This window comes from Choloepus didactylus, chromosome 14 (assembly GCF_015220235.1).
Source record: "Choloepus didactylus isolate mChoDid1 chromosome 14, mChoDid1.pri, whole genome shotgun sequence".
Taxonomy (NCBI): Eukaryota; Metazoa; Chordata; class Mammalia; order Pilosa; family Megalonychidae; genus Choloepus; species Choloepus didactylus.
In genome coordinates this window covers 44,720,418-44,735,363 of record NC_051320.1, presented here as the reverse complement: position 1 = coordinate 44,735,363, position 14,946 = coordinate 44,720,418, and positions in this window count along the sequence as shown.

The window sequence follows — 14,946 nt, the reverse complement described above, 5'->3', positions numbered from 1 at the left end:
CTCCTTTTGGAAGAATATTTGATCTTCTCTTTTTAATATTGCTTTCATATTTTCTAAATCTTTGTCATTTGTAATGCATTCTCGGTGATTGCCATACTCTTTTTTTTTTTTTTTTTTTTCAGATGCAATTTTATTGAGATATATTCCCACACCATACAATTCATCCCAAGTATACAATCAGTGGCTCATAGTATCGTCACATAGTTGTGCATTCATCACCATGATCACTTTTAGAACATTTTCATTACTCCAGAAAAAGAAATAAAAATAAAAAAGAAAACTCAAAACCTCTCATACCTCTTATCCCCGCCCTATTATTGATGTGGTATGTTTGTTGCTGTTGATGAAAGAATATTAAGATATTACTGGTAACTGTAGTCTGTAGTTTGCAATAGGTAATTTGTTTTCCATATATCCCTCTATTTTTTTTAACAGTTTTATTCAAATACCATACAATCCACTCTAAGTGTACAATCAAGGGTATAATCACATAGCTATAAACAGCAGGGTCTTGATGGAATCTTTTTTTTTTTTTTTTAATCTTCATTTTATTGAGATATATTCATATACCATGCAGTCATACAAAACAAATTGTACTTTCGATTGTTTACAGTACCATTACATAGTGGTACATTCATCACCCAAATCAATCCATGACACCTTCATTAGCACACACAGAAAAATAACAAGAATAATAATTAGAGTGAAAAAGAGCAATTGAAGTAAAAAAGAACACTGGGTACCTTTGTCTGTTTGTTTCCTTCCCCTATTTTTCTACTCATCCATCCATAAACTAGACAAAGTGGAGTGTGGTCCTTATGTCTTTCCCAATCCCATTGTCACCCCTCATAAGCTACACTTTTATACAACTGCCTTCGAGATTCATGGGTTCTGGGTTGTAGTTTGATAGTTTCAGGTATCCACCACCAGCTACCCCAATTCTTTAGAACCTAAAAAGGGTTGTCTAAAGTGTGAGTAAGAGTGCCCACCAGAGTGACCTCTCGGCTCCTTTTGGAATCTCTCTGCCACTGAAGCTTATTTCATTTCCTTTCACATCCCCCTTTTGGTCAAGAAGATGTTCTCTGTCCCACGATGCCAGGCCTACATTCCTCCCCGGGAGTCATATTCCACGTTGCCAGGGAGATTTACTCCCCTGGGTGTCTGATCCCACGTAGGGGGGAGGGCAGTGATTTCACCTTTCAAGTTGGCTTAGCTAGAGAGACAGGGCCACATCTGAGCAACAAAGAGGCATTCGGGAGGAGGCTCTTAGGCACAACCATAGGGAGGCCTAGCCTCTCCTTTGCAGCAATCGTCTTCCCAAGGGTAAAACCTGTGGTAGAGGGCTCAACCCATCAAACCACCAGTCCCCTATGTCTGTGGTCATGTTAGCAACCATGGAGGTGGGGTAGGCGAATACCCCTGCATTCTCCACAGGCTCCTCAAGGGCGCACTACATCTTTTTTTTTTCCTTGTTTTTCTTTTTTTTCTTTTTTTTAACTTTCCCTTCTTTTTTAAATCAACTGTATGAAAAAAAAAGTTAAAAAGAAAACAAACATACAATAAAAGAACATTTCAAAGAGACCATAACAAGGGAGTAAGAAAAAGACAACTAACCTAAGATAACTGCTTAACTTCCAACATGTTCCTACTTTACCCCAAGAAAGTTACCTAATATAGCAACATTTCTGTGAACTTGCTCCTACTGTATCCATCAGAAATTAACAGACCATAGTCATTCCTGGGCATCCCCAGAATGTTAAATAGCTTATCTGTTCTTCTTGGATTATTGTTCCCCCTTCCTTAATTGCTCTCTACTGCTAGTTCCCCTACATTCTACATTATAAACCATTTGTTTTACATTTTTCAAAGTTCACATTAGTGGTAGCATATAATATTTCTCTTTTTGTGCCTGGCTTATTTCGCTCAGCATTATGTCTTCAAGGTTCATCCATGTTGTCATATGTTTCACGAGATCGTTCCTTCTTACTGCCGCGTAGTATTCCATCGTGTGTATATACCACATTTTATTTATCCACTCATCTGTTGAAGGACATTTGGGTTGTTTCCATCTCTTGGCAATTGTGAATAATGCTGCTATGAACATTGGCGTGCAGATATCTGTTCGTGTCACTGCTTTCCGATCTTCCGGGTATATACCGAGAAGTGCAATCGCTGGATCGAATGGTAACTCTATATCTAGTTTTCTAAGGAACTGCCAGACTGACTTCCAGAGTGGCTGAACCATTATACAGTCCCACCAACAATGAATAAGAGTTCCAATTTCTCCACATCCCCTCCAGCATTTGTAGTTTCCTGTTTGTTTAATGGCAGCCATTCTAACCGGTGTTAGATGGTATCTCATTGTGGTCTTAATTTGCATCTCTCTAATAGCTAGTGAAGCTGAACATTTTTTCATGTGTTTCTTGGCCATTTGTATTTCCTCTTCAGAGAACTGTCTTTTCATATCTTTTGCCCATTTTATAATTGGGCCGACTGTACTATTGTCATTGAGTTGTAGGATTTCTTTATATATGCAAGATATCAGTCTTTTGTCAGATACATGGTTTCCAAAAATTTTTTCCCATTGAGTTGGCTGCCTCTTTACCTTTTTGAGAAATTCCTTTGAGGTGCAGAAACTTCTAAGCTTGAGGAGTTCCCATTTATCTATTTTTTCTTTTGTTGCTTGTGCTTTGAGTGTAAAGTCTAGGAAGTGGCTGCCTAATACAAGGTCTTGCAGATGTTTTCCTACATTATCTTCTAGGAGTTTTATGGTACTTTCTTTTATATTGAGATCTTTGGTCCATTTTGAGTTAATTTTTGTGTAGGGGGTGAGGTAGGGGTCCTCTTTCATTCTTTTGGATATGGATATCCAACTCTCCCAGCCCCATTTGTTGAAAAGACCATTATGACTCAGTTCAGTGACTTTGGGGGCCTTATCAAAGATCAGTCGGCCATAGATCCGAGGGTCTATCTCCGAATTCTCAATTCGATTCCATTGATCTATATGTCTATCTTTGTGCCAGTACCATGCTGTTTTGGCAACTGTGGCTTTATAATAAGCTTCAAAGTCAGGGAGTTTAAGTCCTCCCACTTCGTTTTTCTTTTTTAGAGTGTCTTTAGCAATTCGAGGCATCTTCCCTTTCCAAATAAATTTGATAACTAGCTTTTCCAAGTCTGCAAAGTAGGTTGTTGGAATTTTGATTGGGATTGCATTGAATCTGTAGATGAGTTTGGGTAGAATTGACATCTTAATGACATTTAGTCTTCCTATCCATGAACATGGAATATTTTTCCATCTTTTAAGGTCCCCTTCTATTGCTTTTAGTAGAGTTATGTAGTTTTCTTTGTATAGGTCTTTTACATCTTTGGTTAAGTTTATTCCTAGGTACTTGATTTTTTTAGTTGCTATTGAAAATGGTATCTTTTTCTTGAGTGTCTCTTCAGTTTGTTCATTTCTAGCATATAGAAACATTACTGACTTATGTGCATTAACCTTGTATCCCGCTACTTTGCTAAATTTGTTTATTAGCTCTAGTAGCTGTATCGTCAATTTCTCAGGGTTTTCTAGATATAAGATCATATCATCTGCAAACAATGACAGTTTTACTTCTTCTTTTCCAATTTGGATGCCTTTTATTTCTTTGTCTTGCCGGATTGCCCTGGCTAGCACTTCCAGCACAATGTTGAATAACAGTGGTGACAGCGGGCATCCTTGTCTTGTTCCTGATCTTAGAAGGAAGGCTTTCAGTCTCTCACCATTGAGTACTATGCTGGCTGTGGGTTTTTCATATATGCTCTTTATCATGTTGAGGAAGTTTCCTTCAATTCCTACCTTTTGAAGTGTTTTTATCAAAAAGGGATGTTGGATTTTGTCAAATGCTTTTTCAGCATCTATTGAGATGATCAATTGATTTTTCCCTTTTGACTTGTTAATGTGTCATAATACATTGATTGATTTTCTTATGTTGAACCATCCTTGCATGCCTGGAATAAACCCCACTTGGTCATGGTGTATGATTTTTTTAATGTGTCTTTGGATTCGATTTGCAAGTATTTTGTTGAGGATTTTTGCATCTATATTAATTAGGGAGATTGGCCGGTAGTTTTCCTTTTTTGTAGCATCTTTGCCTGGTTTTGATATTAGATTGATGTTAGCTTCATAAAATGAGTTAGGTAGTGTTCCATTTTCTTCAATGTTTTGAAAGAGTTTGAGTAAGATTGGTGTCAGTTCTTTCTGGAAAGTTTGGTAGAATTCCCCTGTGAAGCCATCTGGCCCTGGGCATTTATTTGTGGGAAGATTTTTGATGACTGATTGGATCTCTTTGCTTGTGATGGGTTGGTTGAGGTCTTCTATTTGTTCTCTGGTCAGTCTAGGTTGTTCATATGTTTCCAGGAAATTGTCCATTTCCTCTACATTATCCAGTTTGTTGCCATACAGTTGTTCATAGTATCCTCTTATAATTTTTTTAATTTCTTCAGGATCTGCAGTTATGTCACCTTTTTCATTCATTATTTTGTTTATATGGGTCTTCTCTCTTTTTGATTTTGTCAGTCTAGCTAGGGGCTTGTCAATCTTGTTGATCTTCTCAAAGAACCAACTTTTGGTGATATTTATCCTGCCATACTCTTTTTGTTCACCAGTTTTCCCTTAAGCTGCATCAAATTCACTGTTTAATTCACTATTGAATGCATCACTGAATTTTTACTTACAATGGCTGTGATTTTATTTCTAGAAATTGTGTTTGATTCCTTTTACAGGTATGCATTTTTGTTGTTGTTTGTTTTGTTTTTTAGCATGGGATCCTCTCTTATTAGATGTAGTACTCTTTCTTTATCTCTAATTACTGTAAATATACTTATTTCCTAGTCTTTTTCAGGTTGTTTTGTTTTTATTTTTTTGCACTGAATGACTTCACAGCCGAGTGATTTATATATATGTATATATTTAATTGAGAACACATCTTTAGCAGCAGTTACTTTTTTGCATGCCCTAGATTATATGAGTAAGCCTCCTGATCAGTTCTGCCTTTGTTTCTGCAAAAATCCCTGGAATATCTCTGATCTTATATCAATATTTATGATAGTTTCTTACTCTAGGCTTCCCAGACAAGAAAGAAAATCAGGACACCACATCCTGAATTGCACTATAAAAAAGATTTTGTTTAATATGTTGACTTTGAGGGATGATTCCTATACATTGAAATTCACATATTTTTAAAGGTATAGTTTTGAGTTTTGGCTAATGTGTATGCCCTTGTAACTACTATCCTAATGAAGCATCCTGTCACCTTGAAAAGTACCCCTTTGCAGTCAATCTCCCCAAACTGATCACATTTCTGTTTCTATAGAGCAGTTTAACCAATTTCAGAACTTCATATAAATAGAATCATATAGTACGTACTCTTTTGGGTCTGTCTTCTTTTGCTCAGCATGTTTGTGAGGTACATCCCAGTTATTGTGTGTATCACTAATTAACTGCTATGAGCATTTGGTTACAAGCCCTTTTGTGACTATATATTTTGATTTCCATTAGGTAAATACATAGAATGGAAATGCTGGATCATATGGTGAGTGCACGCTTATCTTTGTTAGGAGCTACCAAACTGATTTCCAGAGTGTTTTTTTTTTTTTTTAATTTCACACTCTTAACAGCAAAATATGCAAGTCCAGATGTTCCTCATTCTTGTCAACACTTGATGTTGCCTGTTTAAATTCTGCATGCTAGTGGATGTGTTATTATGGTTTAATTTGCAATTTCCTGATGTTTAATGTTGTTGAGCATTTTCCATGAGCTTACTGACCATTCATATGTCTTCTTAGGTAAAATGTCTGTTTAAAATCCTTTCCTAATTTTATATTGAGTTGTTTACCTTATTATTGAATTTTAAGCATTCTTCATGTATTCTGGATACAGTCCTTTATCAGATTATATGCATTATGGATCTTTTCTCCCAGTATCTAGTTTGGCTTTACATTTTCATAATAATATCTTTTAATGCCAATAAATTATTAATTTTGCTAAAGTTCAGTTTATCAATTATTTTTCTAAGGTTCATGTTGTTTTTAGATCCTGTCTATGAAATCTTTGCCTACCACAAGGTCATGAAGATTTTTCTCTTATATTTTTTTAAATGTTTAATAGTTTTGTGTATTTAGGTTTATGAACCATTTTGAGTGAAATTTTGTGTATGGTGTGAGGTAGAGGACAAGATTTTTTTTCCATATGGATATCCAGTTACTCTTATATCATTTGTTTAAAATACTTTCTCATTGAATTTCCTCATCAGTTTTTGACAAAAATCAATTAAACATATTCATGTGAATCTTTTTCTGGACTCTCTGTTCTGTATCATGGATCAATATGCCCATTCCTATGCCAATACAACACTGACTTAATTACTGTAATGTCTTGAAATAAAATTAGGTAGCCTCCATCCTTTCACTTTGTTCTTTTTTTTCCCCAAAAATTATTTTGACTAGTCTAGTTGCAGGTCCATGCATCTTAGAATCAGCTTGTCAAATTTATCAAATATTGAAATTGCTCTGAATCTATAAATCTGTGTGGGAACAATGGACTTTTTAATCAATACAGAGTCTTTCAATTGATGAATGTAGTATATGTCTCCATGTATTTAAGTCTTATAAATTTGCAATATTTTGTAGACTCTATATTTAGTAAATTTATCCCTTTAGTATATTATGGTTTGATGCCATTGTAATGGTGTTTTTAAAATTACATTTTGCAATTGTTTATTAATAGTATATAGAAATGAAGTTAATATGTTGACCTTTGGTCTTGTATCCTGTAACCTTGCTAAATTCAGTTATTAGTTACATTAGCTTTTTGGTAGATTCCTTAGGATTTTTATGAATATGATCATGTCATTCAAGGAAAACAAAATTTTACTTCTTCCTTTTCAATCTGAACACCTTTTCTTTCTTCTCCCTACCTTCCTCTTTCCCTCTTTTTTCCTTTCCCTTTCTTTTCCCTCCCTCCCTCCTCTCATTGTCTCATTCTCTCTCTTTCCTTCTTTCTCTCTCTTTCTAAACAGAAATGGTGAGGGTGGGCAATGTTACCTTGATACTGATCTTAGTGAAGAAAACTTGTGTCTTCCACCATTAAGTAAGATTTTAACTGTAAATTTTTTTATATACACTTTTTTATATTAGGTTGAAAATATTGCCTTCTCTTCCTAGTTTCCTAAGATTTTAAAATTACGAATGAATATTGAATATGCTAAAATGCTTTTTATGCTAAAATGCTTTTTATGCAAACATTGAAATGATCATCTGTTTTTCTACCTTGTTAATATTGTAAATTGTATGCCTTCATTTTCAACAAAATTTGTTCAACAACTTTTGCATTCCTTGGATAAAACTACCTTGCTCATGATTCTTTATCTTTTAAATTTTGCTGGATTTGTTGTATTTTGTTAAGGATTTTTGCATCTATGTTCTGAGGATATTGGACTATAATTTTCTTTCCTTATAATGTCCTTGTCTTATTTCTTTCAAAGGGTAATGCTGATCTCATAAACTCAGTGGAGAGTGTTATTTCCTCCTCTGCTTCTGGGAAGAGTTATTTGGTTAGTGTTATCTCTTCCAAAATATTTAATAGAGTTTACCAGTGAAGTCATTTATGGCAATGTTTTTAATTATGTATTCAATTTCTTTAATAGGTTCAGGGCTCAGATTTTCTATTTCTATTTCCTATTCTGTATGTATCCTGATCCACTTCTTCTTGGGAAAGGAATTTGTCCATTTACCTATTTTATTGAATTTATTTGTTTAAATTGTTCATAATATTCTCTTAATATTATTTTTATTGTGGTAGCATATATACTTGCCATATTAACAAAAATGTACAGTTCAGTAGTATTAATTACATTCACAGTACTGCACAACTATCACCACTATTTAGAAAATTTTTCATCACTGTAAAGAGAAACCCTATACTCAATATGCAATAATTATCCATTATCTCTTATTCTAAGGCCCTGGTAACCTCTAATCTACTTTCTGTCTCTGTGAATTTGCCTAGTCATATAAGTGGGATCATACAATATTTGTCCTTTTGTATCTGGCCTATTTTACTTAGCATAATGTCTTCATGCTTTAATGGTCATCCACATTGTAGCATGTATCAAAACTTCATTCCTGCAAACTATGGACTATTGTTAACTGTAATATTGTATTATTCTTTTATCGCTTGTAACAAAGGTACCATACCAATGCTAAGTATCAATAATAGAGGAGTATAATGGTTATGGAACTTTTCTTTTTGGAGCAATGAAAACGTTCTCAAATTGATTGTAGTGATGAATGCATAACCCTGTGATTATATAACTTTTTGTGTTATGAATAATGCTGCTATTAATGTTGGTGCTTAAGTATCTGATTGAGTCCCTGTTTTTAATTCTTTGGTATATATACCTATGAGTGGAATTGCTGGGTCATATGGTAATTCTATATTTAACTTTTTGAGGTACTAACAAACTGTTTTCTACATTAGCTGCACCATTTTGTGTTTCCACCAATAATGCATAGGATTCCAATTTCTCTATATATTCACCAACATCTATTAGTTTCCATTTTTTTTTAAATACTAGTCATCCTAGTAGGTGTGAAGTGGTATCTCATTGTGGTTTTATTTGCATTTCCCTAATAATTTTTGATGTTGAGCGTCTTTTTATGTGCTTACAGGCAATTTCTATATCCTTGGAAAAACTTCTAGACAAGTCTTTTGGCCAGTTATAAGTTGGGTTGTTTGTCTTTTTGTGGCTGAGTTTTCATAGTTCCTTATATATTCTGGATATTAAACTCCTAGCAGACCTATGATTTGCAACTATTTTCTCCCATTATGTGGGTTAGTATTCCAGTTTGCTATAGCTGCCAAAATGCAATATACCAGAAATGGACTGGCTTTTAACAATCGGGATTTATTAGGTTGCAAATTTACAGTTCTAAAAGCTTTCCAATAACTGATTATCAGTTTTTATATTTAAATTAATTGAAATTAAATGGAAACAATTCTGTTCCTCAATGGTACTAGCTATAGTTCAATTGCTTACAAGATACATGGCAAATGGCTACTATATTGGACTGCACAGTAGTAAAAGTTAGGAAGATTGTTTTTTTAAGAAAAGTTGTAGTTTTACATAAAAATCATGCAGATTTTTTAAATTTAAGAAAATTTAAACCTATAAATATTCCTCTGAGTATTCATTTAACTATATAACACAAATTTTGATATACTATGTTTTCATTATCATTCAGTTCAAAATATTATCTAATTTTCTTTAACTCATGGATTATTTAGGAATATGTTGCATGATTTCTAAATATTTGGAGGTTTTCTTCTATATCTTATTTCTCATTTCTATATTAATTTTGTTGTTATCAGAGAATAAACTATATTTAATTTTAATCATTTAAAATTTATTGGTACCTGTTTTATGGTACAACATATGGTCTATCTTCATGAATATTCTATCAGCACTGAAAAATGTGTGTGTACAAACACAGACACTCACATACACCTACATGGAATACCCTACTGGGCACTTGAAAAGAATTCTGATATTTTTGCTTACAGTAATAAATCAACACAACCATGCAGATTTATCATCAGCAGGTATTATTGTTTTTCCTCTAATGCTTACCTGCAGGCTCTGTTTTAAGGTCCTGTTTAGAAATTTGGTTTTCAAGAAAGAATTATAGTGTCAGGGCATCATCACAAGGTCTTGCTTTGGTTTGCTAAAAGTGCTGGAATGCACCATACCAGTAATGGGTTGGCTTTTACAATGGGGATTCATTAGTTTACAAATTTACAGTTCCATGAAAATGTCCAAATTAAGGCACCAACAGGACGATGCCTTCTCTGAAGAAAGGCTGCTGGCATCCGGGGTTCCTCTGTCCGTTATCAAGGCACATGGCTGGTATCAGCTGGTCCTTTGCTGCCAGGTCTCCTTGCTTTCAGCTTCTGGTTCCAGTCTCCTCTCTCAGCTCCTCAGCGGCTTTTCTCCCTCTGTGAGCTCTCTCCCTGGGTGTTTCTGTCTGTAAGCTCTCTTGGCTTTTTTCTTTTATCCTAATAAAGGACAACTTGAATGGACTGGATCACATCTCAATTGAAATAATCTGACCAAATGGTCCCGCCTAAAATAGGTCTACACTCACAAGAATGGGATTAAAAGAACATGGTCTTTTCTGGGGTACCTAACAGCTTAAAACTAGCCCAGGTATCTACAAATTTCTCTTTATTATTGTTACGTCAAGGAATAGACTATTTTGTACATACTTCTGAGCTGACATTATTTAGATGACTGCTAGAACCCCTTTGTGTCCAGAGGCAGATAAATCAATGGAAATACTACAGACACAAGATCCGGTGGAACAAGGATTAATTACATAAGATTGAATAAAATAATGAGGGAAATTTAATTGTGGCTATTTGTTTTAGAAAACTATTGCTATTACTTTTAATGTTCTCTTTCCTAATTGGCATATGAAGAATTCCTTTTTTCTTCTTGATCTGTCTCTAATCATCAAAGTAATAGATTATTTCATCGTTCATTATGAAATATTCTGTAAATGGTATCTTTTTTTTTCACAGACCCCTCAGAATTTTGGAACATATAATTTTCATGAATCTCTTTTCTTTTAATGCCAGTGTTACTTGTATATTTCAGTACGAATCGGTCTTTCCTTTTATGAGTATATATAAATGGGCAAATAAATTTTGCATCTAAAGTCATACCTGGGTGTTATATACAAGAACAAATTTCATTAATATCATTGAAACCTATTTACCATTAAGTAGCAGGAGTTGTACTTCATATGTGGAATCTTTGTTTACAAAGCCCTCTGTCAAATGAAAAACAAATCTGGACTTTATAAAGGAGAGACTTTATAAAAATTTTTTTGCAAGAAGCAGGGGGTCTATTACAATATGGAGAATGCCCTGAACCTAGATCTGCAACTGTTTCAAGGGTTAGGCAAAAATGGCTTTTCTGTCTTAGAGGAGTAAAGGGTAGAAAGAATTCAGAATGGAGAAGTCAGATGAAAGGGTGATTTGATAAGATAGTGAATCAGAGAATTTTTTTTTAATTCAATTTTAGAGGTGAAAGGGTGACTTGATAAGATAGTGAATCAGAGAATTTTTTTAATTCAATTTTATTGAGATATATTCACATACCATGCAGTTGTACAAAGTGTACATTCAGTTGTTCACAGCACCATTATATAGTTGTGTGTCCATCACCAAAATTAATTTTTGGAGATTTTCATTACCAGGCACACAAAAATAATAAGAATAAAAATTAAAGGGGAAAAGAACAATTAAAGTAAAAAAGAACTCTGGGTGCATTTTTTTTTTTTTTTTTGCCCCCATTTTTCTACTCATCCATCCATACATTGGACAAAGGGGAGTGTTGTCCACAAGGCTCTCCCAATTACATTGTCACCTCTCATAAGCTAGAATCAGAGAATTTTTTACCCTGGGGCCAGCCTGTTCTCTGGAGGGACTATATGCTGGCTCAGGCTGGGTGTGGGTCAAAGTTCAGGGGCCCAGGGAAAGAAGAGAATTTTAACCAAAGTTTGGTTAAAAAGCATTTTATTCCTGTTGATTAGTGGAGACAAGTGGTTCAGATAATCATTTTTTAGGCAAAAAATGGAAATTGGGGTGGGGGGAGCCTTGTTGTAGATAAATGGGGGGGCATTCATGAGTCTTATCTAAATTATATGGGAAAGGGTATATCTTGGCCATAATCTGTTTCCTGGATCACAAAGGGTGGGGGGAGTCACCTAACATCACTGTTTTCTAGGAGCATGGAGCTCAGGTAAATTTCAACATTGTTGTCTCTGAAGAAAATAATCTGGTACAGTTTTATGGTTTACAGAGTCGCAGAATCACACCTCTTGGCTGGTCAGAAAGCTTTCCTGAGTATGGAGACCTCAAGAAGAGAAGAATACAGCCACATTTATAGATAATTCATGCAGAACTGGTGGATATGACTTTTTGTTTGTGTTCTGGACTTTGGAAGAGAAGAGCAAATAAGAGGAAAAGAAAACACTGGAGTGATGGAGGCTATTGTAAATATTTTCCTAGATGCCTTATGAAATCTCCAAATAGAAGATAATATTCTTCAATTACTAGTTGCTTATCACCATATAGCTCTAAATTTGCTGAATTTACTACAAGGATGTTTATATACATGTTAGCAACTTTGACCATACATATGTCCATAATTTAAGTTAAAAAACCAACATTTCCATTTAGACATAATCTTCATCCACATTCCTGTGGATGTGAACCCATTGTAAATAGGCTCTTGAAGATGTTATTCAGGTATATCCCAACTGGATGAGGGTGGGTTTTAATCCAGATTACCAGAGTCCTTTATAAATAGTTGAAATTCAGACATAGTAAGAGAAAATCAAGGGGAGGAGTCGGGAGTCAGAAGCCAGGGGGAACCAGAAATAAGGGGGAACCAGAAATCAGCAGGAACCAGAAATCAGCGGGAACCAGAAGTCAGCAGGAACCAAAAATCATTGGGAACCGGATGTCAGCGGGAACCAGGAAGAAAGGGATAGGCCGTCTCCGTGTCTCGGGACAGTCAAGAAACCCAAGGTTTACCACAGGCCAGAACCATACTGACCCAAAGAGGAAGCATATCTTCTAGGCAATGCCTCTGAAACCATAAGTCAATAAATTTCCATTGTTGAAGCCAATCCATTGTGTGGTATTTGCAGTAGCAGCCTGGTAAACTAAGGCAACTGTTAGGAACAAAATAAAAATCCAAAATCTGGAAATTGGAAAAAGGATAATTGCATATAATTTCAATGTTCTACTGGAACATTATCTAACAGGCCCACCTTTATTTACTGGGGATTAGGTTATTTCACACTTCAGTAAGGTTAGCTGTTAGCCTATAGAGAAATGATAATGATGCAAATTATCCTGGACCAATAAATAAAAATGCAAACTAATTTGTCCATTAGAAATGCAAATGCTTTCTGTATAGAAAAAAGATTACAACATAAAGTTTACAGTATTATTGCCTTAGAAGGCATTACATACAAATTACATTTGTATATAATTTAGCAATCTTACCTAAACACTCTTACCGTGGTTATAAATACAAGTGTCTTCTTTAAACCAGGTTTGCCATCTTGCCAGTTGCCACCTTGATGACTTAAACTTTTAACAACTACTTAAAAACCAACAAAACAAAACAAAAAATTGAATACTGTGGTTCACCATAACTGGTTCTAGCCAGTCAAAGTTGTTAAATGACCACAAACTTTGAATTAGCCAACTGAATTAGTATCAGTTGAATTAGCTGATACTTCCACCCTTATTGAACCTTACTGAAGAATCTTTCTTGACCCATGTACAATGGAAATTATTTTAGCCAATAGTACCCAGATTTATGAACTCATTCCATTTTACCCAGGGTGCAAGCTTTGAGTTCTTAGTTAACAGATTCCCTGTACCCCTTCTCATTTCCAGCATATACACGCTCTTGTGACAATTTTTCATAAGTGAACTACTTAAGAATTTTTTCAGTTCCGTGTGTTTGTTGTTTCCTGTCCTAGAAAGTGAATCAACTCAGCATTTGTTTTCTTGATCAGAGCAGTCCTCATTAGCTGTGCTTTATCACCTCACAGAATATAGTTCCAAGACACATGTATTTATTCCTGCTGTTTTATTTTCAGGGACATGTGGCGTAATAGCAATAAAACAGATTTTTAAACAAAATACAGACCTGTGTTTGAATTCCAGAATTCCTCAGGCAAGCTATTTACCTTTTAAGATTTCCATCTTTTCTTCTGCAAAATTAGAGTAAAATTTCTATCTTATAAGATTGTTTTGAGGATTATATGAAAAAATTCATATAAAATGCCTGGTGCTCAATAAATGGTAGTTCTCTTCTCCCCTAAAAAATTAGAGCACGTAGTTTGAGACAGTTTGATTTCTTTAACCAGTTTATTGAAACACGTGATTGGACCTATCGTTTTTACCATTGTCTGAGAGCTTGCATCATTTGGTGGCTTTGGCCTGGTGTCAACACTTGTAAATAAGGTGACAGGCACACCCTGGTCTAAGAAGTTCTCATAGAAAAAAATTCTCAACATGTTATATTGTCTCCAAGAAAAAAAAAAAAGTCAGTGGTGCTTCAATATCATTTTTTTTTAGCAATATAATCTGGGCAAGAGTTCAAAGGAAATGTCTGTCATAATGTTAGATACTGTTCTAGTTTGCTAATGCTGCAGAATGCAAAACACCAGAGATGGACTGGCTTTTATAAAAAGGCGGTTTATTTGGCTACACAGTTACAGTCTTCAGGCCATAAAGTGTCCAAGGTAACACATCAGTAATCGGGTACCTTCGCTGGAGGATGGCCAATGGTGTCTGGAAAACCTCTGTTAGCTGGGAAGGCACGTGGCTGGCGTCTGCTCCAAAGTTCTGGTTTCAAAATGGCTTTCTCCCAGGAAGTTCCTCTCTAGCAAGCTTGCTCCTCTTCAAAACATCACTCACAGCTGCACTGAGTTCCTTCTCTTTGAGTCAGCTCGTTTATATGGCTCCACTGATCAAGGCCCACCCTGAATGGGTAGGGCCATGCCTCCATGGGAATATCTCATCAGAGTCATCACCCACAGCTAGGTGGGGCACATTCCAAGCAAATCTAATCATCACCAAAACATCTGCCCCACAAGACTACGTCAAAGATAATGGTGTTTGAGGGACACAATACATTGAAAATGGCACAGATACTTTTTTTCAACAGATGGGAAAAAAAAAATTCCACCCAAATCTTATCAGCTGCCTTATCAAGAGATGGGCTATTGTAGCACTTAATCTAAATTTTCTTGTTTAAAAGAAAGGGTTTTAGCTGCCATTTGAACATTAGTGGGAATAATATATCTATATTTCTTAATGGTGGG